The sequence below is a fragment of the Odocoileus virginianus genome, chromosome 5, assembly GCF_023699985.2.
Source record: "Odocoileus virginianus isolate 20LAN1187 ecotype Illinois chromosome 5, Ovbor_1.2, whole genome shotgun sequence".
Classification (NCBI taxonomy): domain Eukaryota; kingdom Metazoa; phylum Chordata; class Mammalia; order Artiodactyla; family Cervidae; genus Odocoileus; species Odocoileus virginianus.
In genome coordinates this window covers 18237657-18246796 of record NC_069678.1, presented here as the reverse complement: position 1 = coordinate 18246796, position 9140 = coordinate 18237657, and the positions used below count along the sequence as shown (strand labels likewise).

Sequence of the window (9140 nt, the reverse complement as noted above, 5' to 3'; positions counted from 1 at the left end):
CCCCTCCCAGTTAGGTTGCCCTCCAAGATTCAAAAACTTCCCCCAAACCCACCAGTGCGAGGGTTTCCTGGTGTTTGGAAACTTCCTCTAGTAAGACTCCCTTCCCCGGATGGATCTCCGTCCTTAGCTCTTTTGTCTCTCTTTTTATCTTTTATCTTTTGTCCTACCTCCTTTTGAAGACAATGGGCTGCTTTTCTGGGCGCCTGATGACCTCAGCTAGCGATCAGAAGTTGTTTTGTGAAGTTTGCTCTGCGTTCAATTGTTCTTTCGATGAATTTGTAGGGGAGAAAGTGGTCTCCCCGTCCTATTCCTCCGCCATCTTGGCTCCTCCCCTATATCATTCTTTTAAAGACTCTACCCTGACCCTTTCCTCTTGTTTCAGAAAGGTAATTTGGATAGAGGATTGGTAGACGGAGTATTGGTAAAGGAGGAGACAGGTAAGTACTAGCTAAATCTTGCAACTCATATTGGGACTTGAACACACAGTCTTTTGTTGAGATCATACACCTCATCTTAGGACTTAACGAAGCCCAGAACTTAGAAGTGGTAGAGGAGGAGCCAGTGTACGTAGAATTTTTTTTTTTTTTTTTTTTTTGGTCTAGGGAATACATGCAGTCAAGCATACATACATCTTTCATCTGTTGGTGTTTTTATTTCTATAAAGAGCATAAAGATATTGTTATGTGTATCCCTTGAGGTGGACCCTGCCCCTGCCCCAAGGCTACACAACTTGATTCTTGGCTCTTCCTCCCTTGTCTCTACATCCTCTCCTTCCCAGATTAGCAACTGCTTGAGTCTGCCCTTTGGAACTCAGGGAAGGTCATGGAGACTGGAGTCTGTTCCTTACAAAGAATAGGGGACACGGAAAGGCTTCCAAGACCAGGAGCCCCACAGGGTCTTGCTCAGTTTCATAAAGAGTTGTTAGGCCAAAGCACAGAGATCCTCACTCTGATTTTTACCCTGTTGTTGCGCAACTGTAGAGGGTCATGACTTAATGTAGAACTGGGTGGTGAACAATGCTTTTTTGGTCCTTCCTCGTTCACACTTTTGTATCTCTAGATCTCCACCCCTTTTTTTAGCTCAGGATATTATATAAGCTTCCGTTACCTGGCTGCCTTTGATTCTTCATATCTTCACCTGCTCCTGGAGGTATGTGATTTTGTTTGTTTTTCCTCGGTTAATCTGTTTTATATAGTTTAATTATTAGACCAGTCAAAGAACATAGAACTGAGACAGGAAGTGGGCAGGGCACAACCTTTAAAAGAATGACATAGCCTGAGAACAGGACTTAAACTAATTAGAACTAACTAGGTATAAGATGGCAGATGAGTCATCTTCTACTATATCTTGAACCTCAGTATACGCTTATTGTAGCACATCAACATGCTAAATGACACGTCCACAGATGACCATGAAGGTCAAAAAGTGGGTGGTGGCTCAATTCCTGGAAATCCCCACCCCTTCCCAAAAGAGCTGGAATACTCTTCCCACTCATTAGCCTGTGAAATACCCACCCTTATAAAAACTGACAATTCCATATTCAGGACTATTGAAACCATACAACTCATATTAGGACTTGAACTCAGATTAGGATTAGATTAGCATACCCTGGTGACTTTTTCACCTCTCTTGCCTTCTGAGATGGCCCACTCTGTCAAAGAAGTGTGTTTCCCCCCTAAATAAACCTTTTCCACTTTACTATGTCTTGCTCTTGAATTCTTTGTTTCATGAAACCAAGAACACACACTTGGTGGCTGTTGCAGGAACTGGGGTGTGACCATCCTCCTGTGCCCCACTCTCCTGCAATAGAAGGCAGGCTGGGAAATTTTTTCTGCCCTTACACTGCTTATTTGAATTGTGATTTTTCTAAACACCATCCTCCTAGGGGCTTTAACTTTACCAGTTTTGAAACTTTTATTTCTACAAACTGTAACAAATATTGCTAACACTAGCATTATAGGCAGAACTGTGTCTGCCTGACCCTACCTGCCCATCCAATTCATAAGCTGAAGTTCTAACCCAGTTTAGAATTTTGACACCTAAGTTGTCAATAAAACATAAACATGGTTTATCCTTATATTTGTGCATAAAGCCTTTAAAGAAGTGATTATAAAACTGAGCAGGACCCTATCGGAACCTCCCCTGGTACAAATCTTTTCCATGTCCTCAGTTTCTTGTAGGTAGGAAAGAAGCTTCAGCCTCCTAGACCTTTCCTGATTATCAAAGGGTAAATTCAAACAGTTGTTAATCAAAATAGTGAATAGTGAGGTAATGGGGAATGAAAAGAGGAACTGATCTTTGGTAGCCTCAAACTGAAGCAGCTTGAAGTGGGCCTTTGGTTTCCCGGCCAGAGACTGAAGTGGGTTACGGCAGTGAAAATACCAAATCCTACCCCCTAGACCAGTGGTCAGTGACAAAGCCCTGGCTCTTTAGCTTTGCAGAAAAGAATTCTCATAAAGGCAGAAAGTTGTGAAGCAAGTAAAGTATTTACTAGGTGGAAAAAGAGTTCAGTATGTGTGGATAGACACAAGGGTGAGCTCAGAGAGAAATCCCCGAGTCTTGCCCTTGTGGTAGTTGAAATCACTTTTGTGGAACATCTCTGGTTTTTCTTAGGCCTATCATTTTGATTTGCCTGGCTCAGAGTCCATATTTTGTATATCTCAGGATCCTCCCATATGTGTGCATGCATCTCTTAGCCAAGATGGATTCTACTGCCAGAGGACTATGGGTAGCCTGACATCAGTTAGCATCACTCCCCTTTTGACCTCCAAGGACATGCATGGTCAGGGAGATCTCCTGGCTTCGAGAATGAGAAATATGTGGTTTGGGTAAGGCCTAGTCTCTTCTCTGAAATTCTCTGCTATCCTCATCTTGGAGTTTCAGTCCACAGAGAATGAATCTCTTATCACCTTACCCAGGGGTGGACCTATCTATCTCCTGCCTCAGAATGGTCAAGAAACTATAGTGCAGTGATAAAACAGGGACCTGGTTTCTGCTCAGGTGATATATACAACAATATCTTTGAGTTCTTCTGCAGGAACTAAAGCCCCCACCCAGATGGAGGATGATACTTCAGACTGAGTACAAGATTCCTGGAACACTGCCTTGCTACCTCCCTACCAACCAATCAGGAGAAAGTCTACACACAGTGGAAGATAACAAAGACTCTGAGCCTCCTTTCCAAATGATTAACTGAGATAAGCTTCTCCTCTCTTCCTTTAAAAACTTTCCTGGTCGAACAAAATCTTTGAGTTGGTTCTTAGATAGGAGTCCACCTTCTCCCTAGGTTGCTGAACTCCTGAATAAAGCAAACTTTCCTTTCTAACCAGCACTTGTCTCTCAAATATTGGCTTTCAAGTGGTGAACTGTTGAACCTGAGTTCAGTAACAATTATTAAATGAAGTCACTAGTTAGTTCAGTTCAGTTCAATTGCTCAGTCTTTGTGACCCCATGGACTGCAGCACACCAAGCTTCCCTGTCCATCACCACCTCCCTGAGCTTGCTCAAACTCATGTCCATCAAGTTGGTGATGCCATCTAACCATCTCATCCTCTCATCCCCTTCTCCTCCTGCCTTCAATCTTTCCCAGCATCAGGGTCTTTTCCAATGAGTCAGTTCTTTGCATCAGGTGGTCAAAGTATTGGAGCTTCAGCTTCAGCATCAGTCCTTCCAACAAATATTCAGGACTGATTTCCTTGAAGATTGACTGGTTGAATCTTCTTGCAGTCCAAGGAACTCTCAAGTCTTCTCCAGCATCACAGTTCAAAAACATCAGTTCTTTGGCACTCAGCTTTCTTTATAGGCCAATTCTCACATCCATACATGACCACTGGAAAAACCATAGCTTTGACTAGATGGACCTTTGTTGGCAAAGTAGTATCTCTGCTTTTTCATATGCTGTCTAGGTTGATCATAGATTTTTTCCCAAGGAGCAAGCGTCTTTTAATTTTTTGGCTGCCATCACATCTGCAGTGATTTTGGAACCCCAGAAAATAAAGTCTGCCACTGTTTCCATTGTTTCCCCATCTATTTGCCATGAAGTGATGGGACAGGATGCCATGGTTTTTGTTTTTTGAATGTTGACTTTTAAGCCAGCTTTTTCACTCTCCTCTTTCACTTTCCTCAAAAGGCTCTTTCTGCCATAAAGATGGTGTCACCTGCATATCTGAGATTATTAATATTTCTTCCGGCAATCTTTTTTTTTTTTCTTTTGGCTACCATCATCATCATCATCATCATCATCATCATCATCATTTTTACCCTCAAGTTCATCCAGGATAACTCCTAATCATCCTTCAAAACCCCATTTGGTTTCACCATCTGTCTTGCCCAGAATGAACTCTCAATGATTTTTGTGACCATTTGACAAGTTCCTAGACTGAGGCCCAGAGCAGCCAGGTCACTCCTGAGGTCTTTTAGCATCCAGCTCCTTCTTCCTCTACCTGCCCAGTTCCAGGGCATGGGTCTCAGGCCTGGCCAGTCTGGCTTAGGAGCATGTAGACACAGGCAGTATCAATTCAAATCCATCGCCAAGCCGGCCCTGGCATCAGTGGTCAATGCCCACATGTAGGGCTGCTTGGCCTTACACTCAGACACCCAGTGCCTCCAGCCCACATCCCGGTAGCCTCCTCCACCCACACCAGGGCCACCTCCTCAGCGTGGCAGCCTTGCAGTGGGTTTAAAAGAAGTACTGCCACAGGAGACTGCCACCAGCGCAGGTACCGCCTCCAGCACCTCCACCTCACGCCGACGCAGGCCCACAGCAGTCCGGCATCTGTCACCAGCCACTGACTGCATCACACAGGCCAGCTCTCCACAGCGACCGGCTGGTGCTGTCTTGCTCGCCCCTGGCAGATTGCAGTTAGCTGGGCTCCGGGTTGACTCCCCAAAGGCTTCAGACTCCAGCAGAAAGAGCAGAGGGGCCCCCATGAGGGTACCCCTGGACAGGGCTATGCGGGGGGGACAAGAAGTCCCACTCAGGTGCTGGAAACGGGGGCAGGGGTGAGGGTGGGGGGGTGGGGCTCCACTGGGACACTGGGGAGGAGGAAAAATCGGAGGATGGGAAGGGAGCCTGAGGGGTGGGCGAGCATCTCGCTGAGCACCTGTCAGCACCTCCTTACTTCTGAGCTTCAGGGCTGGGGACCCCCAGGCTCAGGGGGCCCCTGTTGGGGACACAGGTGGCCCTCTCCTTCCTGACATCTCAGGAGAGGGAGAGGGCAACCATGTAGGGCGACCTCCTCGGCTCCCCTGGCTGTCTCTGGCGCGTCGGCTCTTCCTCCTGCTTGCTGGCGGCAGGTTCGGGGGCTCTTCCGGCAATCTTGATTCCAGCTTGTACTTCATCCAGCCTGGCATTTCACATGATATACTCTGCATATAAGCTAAATAAGCAGGGTGACAGTACACAGCTTTGATATACTCCTTTCCCGTTTTGGAACCAGTCCATTGATCCATGCCCGGTTCTAACTGTTGCTTCTTAACTTGCATACAGATTTCTCAGGAGGCAGGTCTGGTGGTCTGGTATTCCCATCTCTGGAAGAACTTTCCACAGTTTGTTGTGATACACACAGTCAAAGGCTTTGGCATAGTCAATAAAGCAGAAGTAGATGTTTTTCTGGAACTCTCTTGCTTTTTTGATCATCCAATGGATGTTGGCAATTTGATCTCTGGTTCCTCTGCCTTTTCTAAATCCAGCTTGTACATCTGGAAGTTCATGGTTCATGTACTGTTGAAGCCTGGCTTGCAGAATTTTGAGCATTACTTTGCTAGCGTGTGAAATGAATGCAGTTGTGCGGTAGTTTGAACATTCTTTGGCATTGCCTTTCTTTGGGATTGGAATGAAAACTGACCCTTGATAGTCCTGTGGCCACTGCTGAGTTTTCCAAATTTGCTGGCATATTGAGTGCAGCACTTTCACAGCATCATCTTTTAGGATTTGAAATCAGCTAGAATTCCATCACATCCACTAGCTTTGTTCATAGTGATGCTTCCCAAGGCCCACTTGACTTCTCACTCCAGGATATCTAGCTCTAGGTGAGTGATCAAACCATCATGGTTATCTGGGTCATTAAGATCTTTTTTGTACAGTTCTTCTGTGTATTCTTGCCACCTCTTCTTAATATCTTCTGCTTCTGTTAGGTCCATACTGTTTTTGTCCTTTATTGTGCCCATCTTTGCAGGAAATGTTCCCTTGGTATCTCTAATTTTCTTGAAGAGATCTCTAGTCTTTTCCATTCTATTGTTTTCCTCTATTTCTTTGCATTGATCATTAAGATGGCTTTCTTATCTCTCCTTGCTGTTCTTTGGAACACTACATTCAAATGGGTATATCTTTCTTTTTCTCCTTTGCCTTAGCTTGTTCAGCTTATAGGAAGATAATCTGATGGTGCCACCTGTGAATGGATGCAAAAAAGAAGAGATTAACACACCCCTTCCTAAGGCTGGCCCTTCCCAGAAATGTTTTGCAAGACTGAAGACCCTTTCTACTTTACTTCTTCATTGCCTCTCCCTCTCTATTCTGCCTTTCAATTTTTCAATATTTATTTATTTTGCTGCACCAGGTCTTAGTTGTGGCATACATATAAATTCTTAGGTGCAGCCTGTGGGATCCAGTTCCCTGACCAGGGACCAAACCTAGGCCCCTGGCATTGAGAGCACAGAGTTTTAGCTACTAGACCACCAGGGAAGTTCCTATTCTGCCTTTTGACGTTAGTTCCTCATTGCTTCTCTCCCTCTGGCCCTATAAAAGAACCTGGTGTCCAGACTCTGAGAAGATGGTTACTTTGAGACATTAGTCTGCCATCTTCTTGCAGTCAGCCAATTTTCTGAATAAAATTATATTCCTTGCTTCAACACCTCATCTCTTGTACTCACTGGCCTGTCATGGTTCAAGCAGAGTGTGGTTACACTTGGTAACACATTCAATTGTCTTCACACAGCTGAGGGCTATGCTTAAGAATTATTTAACCATGATCTGGGACTTCTGAGTGTCTGTACTGGGAGTGAAGGGTGACTTAGCTATGTCCACTTCTTGGGGACAAGATAAACCAACTATACCTCTCTTGCTCTGCCTATGCCCTGGCATCAGTGTGTGTGAATACTGGAGTTGGGCATAGAAATAAATTTTTTTTATCTTCAAAAACAAAAACAAAAAAGGATTATTTAAGAATCATTCTCAGGTTAGGTGTCCCCAGAATGCCGGTTTTTCTTTTGATCAAAAAAGAAAGAAAACAGGAAATTGTGAGAAGCATTTAACTTGAGGACTTGTTTTGCATCTATCAATTCATAGTAAAAACAAAATAAACAAAGAAACCTCAAAATACATTCTTTCACCAAGACTGGGAACTTTTGGAAAAATAAAAAGTTAATGGACTGTTGATAGTGGTAGAAATAGTTACAAACTTTTCTGGATGCATTACAGCAGCATACGTCAATGGCTATAAAATTGTTCACACCCTGAAGTTCAGTAATCCCTTTCATGGGAATCTGCCCTAAGGAAGCAATTAAACAGAAGCAAAAGGTTGTATAAATATATATACATATATGTGAAAGATGTCCATTGTAAGCATGATTTATAAGAGTAAAAACCTGGAAAGAAACCAAATTCTTAACAATAAACAAATTGTTGAGTTAGAACACAAAGGCCAATGAAATAGTATGCAGCTATTAAAAATGATAATCACAAAGCACAGGTATAAACACGAAAATGTTTATGATTTTTGCACATACACATACTGAAAATACAAAATAGCATCCGTAATTACATCTATGTGGAAAAATGTCACATAGACAACGTTGGTAGATGATTTGAATGAATCAAAATAATTTCCTTAAGTAGCAAGTTTGTAAAGTGTTTTTACTTTTAGAAATTTTATTTGAATGATATAGTAGATAATAGTTTTTTCTATTGAAGAAGTGATCTGATCATGCAGAACCTTGACAGTGGGCTCTGCCAAAGTGTAATTTTAAAAAAGTTCAAAATATGATTCATATGACTATAAAGGAACATATGTCAGATGTTTATTTAACTCATTAATGAGGAATCTAGTGGATAGTAACGCTGATTCAAAAGGAATTTGTGAAACAGAGATTTATATGTTAGTCAGGAGGAGCCGTCTGGAATAAGTCAACCAAGAAACAAACTAGATAACAAAACTTTGGGGTAGTCTTCAATCATTTATGCTTCTATCAGGAAAAAATTGACAAATTAATGTGTAGCTTCAGTTTAAGCCCTAATTAATTTAAAATAGTAAATTAAAGGTATATACCTTAGAGCAGGACTGTCCAACAGAAGCATAATGCAAGCTGCATATGTAATTTAAATTTTTCTATTAACTCTTTAAAAAAAAGTAAAAAAAAAGAAGGTGAAATTAATTTTAGTATGTGGGTAGCCACAATATTATCATTTCAATAGGTAGTCAATGTAAAAAATTTATTCTCTTGCTTAGTCTTCAAAGTCTACCATGTATTTAATACTCAAATAAAGCTCCACTCAATTTGTATGCTACATATTCATTAGAATTGTTGTTGCATTTAGGTTTCATAAAATTTACAGTCATAAGTTGTTCCAAGTCAGTTAAAAATATACTGGGAATTCCCTGGCTACCCAGTGGTTAGGACTTGACATTTTCACTGTTTGAGGAACTAAGATCCTGCAAGGTTAGGGCTTGCCTAGTGGTCCAATGGTTTAGACTCTTTGCTTCCAATGCTGCGGGTGTGGATTCAGTCTCTAGTCAGGGAACTAAGTTTCCACATGCTGCACAGCAAGGCCAAATAATAAAAGTAAATAAAAAGTAACAAATGGAAACACAGATGTCGAGAATGGACTTATGGACACAGTGGGGAAAGGAGAGAGTGGAAAGAATGGACAAAGTAGCATTGACGTATACACACTATTATGTGTGAAACAGACAGTTGGTGAGATGACGATGCTGATGTTCAGTTGTTCAGTTGTGTCTGACTCTTTGCAACCCCAGGGACTGCAGCACGCTAGGCTTCTCTGTCCTTCATCATCTCCCAGAACTTGCTTAAACTCAAGTTCATTGAGTCGGTGATGCCATCCAACCATCTCGTCCTCTGCTGTCGTCCCCTTCTCCTTCTGCCCTCAGTCTTTTCAAGCATCAGGGTCTTTTTCTGGGAGTCGT

The 9140-nt window shown here is 42.6% G+C and overlaps 1 pseudogene; it reads right to left on the bottom strand.

The window, feature by feature from the left end:
• Positions 1-2143: 2143 nt before the first annotated feature.
• On the bottom strand, positions 2144-6894 carry LOC139035038 (neurotrophin-4-like; annotated as a pseudogene).
• Positions 6895-9140: the final 2246 nt, after the last annotated feature.